The sequence below is a fragment of the Rhinopithecus bieti genome, unplaced genomic scaffold (genome assembly GCF_001698545.2).
Source record: "Rhinopithecus bieti isolate Rb0 unplaced genomic scaffold, ASM169854v2 scaffold_26676, whole genome shotgun sequence".
NCBI lineage: Eukaryota > Metazoa > Chordata > Mammalia > Primates > Cercopithecidae > Rhinopithecus > Rhinopithecus bieti.
The window spans coordinates 623,503-625,750 of NW_016812009.1; the positions used below are offsets into that span (position 1 = coordinate 623,503).

The 2,248-nt window shown below is 46.7% G+C and overlaps 1 pseudogene; it reads right to left on the minus strand.

Annotated features, from left to right (window-relative positions):
* Nucleotides 1–228: 228 nt before the first annotated feature.
* LOC108544371 (proteasome subunit beta type-3 pseudogene) lies at nucleotides 229–873 on the minus strand (annotated as a pseudogene).
* Between the last annotated feature and the right edge of the window lie 1,375 nt (nucleotides 874–2,248).

Consider the following 2,248-nt stretch of genomic DNA (forward strand, 5'->3'; position numbering starts at 1 on the left):
AAAAAAAAAAAAAAAAAAAAAAAAAAGTCCCTAATACAATTATTCTCTTAACTAGCTGTTGGGATATGCTCTTTTTCATTTCCATCCTCTACGCCATCCCCTACTCCATTCCTCTGCCCCAATCTCAGCTCAGCTGGCATTACCATTTGTCCAACATTTTTCTTTTCTTTTCTTTTTTTCAAAGAAAGGCTATTTTATTTCCAAAAAAAGTATTCTCTGGGAACAGGGTTAGTCCATTTGGGCCTTCAGTGTTCTGGTGGTGATTTTGTCCTTCTCAGTGATGTGGATTATGTCTCCCATGCCTGATCCTGCATCCCAGTCCACGGGATTCAGCACGGCTTGGGAGATGGTTTCAAACAGGTGTTCTGGATCCATGTTGGGCTCCCAGAGGGACTCACACATTCCGTACATTTGTTCAGCATAGGTGCCACTGACCACAAAGTCATCAGTCACCACGGGGCAGCTGATGAGGTCTAGAGAGCAACTGAAGGGCTTAAAGGTCTTTGGGTCCACACCAGCAATGACTGGCTCAGTGTGGTAGGGGCCAAAATGTTTCTCCTACAAGAGGTTGGCCATCATACTCGTGAAGGTATAAGGTTTGATTTGCTGACCTTCCTTTAACTCATACAAGTTCAGCTGGAACTTGAGGTACTGGGCAACTGTCTGGACATCAGTGACAAGCCCAGCCAGACCGATGTACAGCCGATCACCCATGGGAAAGATCTCCTGGAAGTCCATGGTCACCATCTGGGCCTGAATCCCGAAGTGCCTGTCTTCAACAATGGCCACACAGTTCTTCTGCTTCATGGCCATGATGGCTCCTCCATTATAGGACATAATAGACGTGATTGTGGTGTACGAGGATCCCTCCATTGCCGGAGCAATTCCAGTACTCTGGGTGTAGCCTTCATTCCTGCCCATCATTTCTGACATTTAGACTCTACATAGAGGGTCCTGGGATTTCAGGCCTTTACTCATCCTGCATCCCCTACCTACTTGGATGAATATTAAAATTTACAAAAACAGAGAAAAGTTCTCCAGAATGTCTGGCAGGTGAAAGAAGTTAAATAAATGGAAAGTGTTGTTATTGTTTGTACCATACTCTAGTTCTTCCAAGGACTGGCTTCTAAACCTTTCCTGAACATCTCTCTTCTGATGTCTCCTCTACAACTCGAGATCATGCTCTTGCCACTTCTCCGTGAACATGGTAACTGCTTTCTAACTGGTTTCCCTGACCCTCCTTGGTCCCCTTCAGATCCTTTCTGCCAGCATGGTGATCTCCCTGAAATGCAGTTTTGTCCATGGTACTCTTCTGCTGAAAACCTCTGATGCTGCTCTATTGTTTCAACATGAGAGAGTCTGAGATTCTCGGTAGGACTTAAGGTTTCTCTGTGACTCACACCCTACCTACTGCTCCAGCTCCATTTTTACCTGGACCAGTTTTACCCTGGACTTTCCTAGGAACACAAACTACTGGTGGCTCTGTTTGCCTCCATGCCCTTGGCTGTGCCATTCTGATGGCCTGGAAAGCCCTTCCCAGCCCGTGCAACGTCTTCCTCTAAACTCAGTTCCTGAGTCTCTACCACTTCCCATGCTGAGCAGCTGCCCTGCCACACTGCCCTGGGTGTCCTTAGCACTGCCCATGCCCTGTAATCCTGCATGGCCTGCCTGCTTTGTTGGGGTGTCAGATTTTTGAAGATAAAACTGTATCAATCTAGCTCACTTTTACATCCTTAAAACTCAGCCCACAGTAGGAGCTTAATCAATGCTGATGAATAAATAAATCACATCTCTGATTAGAAAGTAACTTTCCTGGTCCAGTACTATACCTTTCTAAAAAAGAGATGAGTAGGCGATATTGAGCAGAGCTCTCAGGTGTGCAACTCCAAGCTTTGTGAAGCTGGAGGGCTTCTGCTCACTGTTTTCCTAGGGATAGGCTTGGCTAGAAACTCATTTTGCCCCATTCCAGGTTTGAGTACAACGGCGCGATCTTGGCTTACTGCAACCTCTGCCTCCCGGGTTCAAGTGATTCTCCTGCCTCAGCCTCCTGAGTAGCTGGGATTACAGGCATGCATCACCACGTCCGGCTAATTTTTGTATTATTAGTAGAGACAGGGTTTCACCATATTTGACAGGCTGGCATTGAGCTCCCGACCTCAGGTGATCCACCCACCTTGGCTTCCCAAAGTGCTGGGATTACAGGCGAGATCCACAGTGCCTGGTCTGGGTTCTATTTTTCATCACAGTT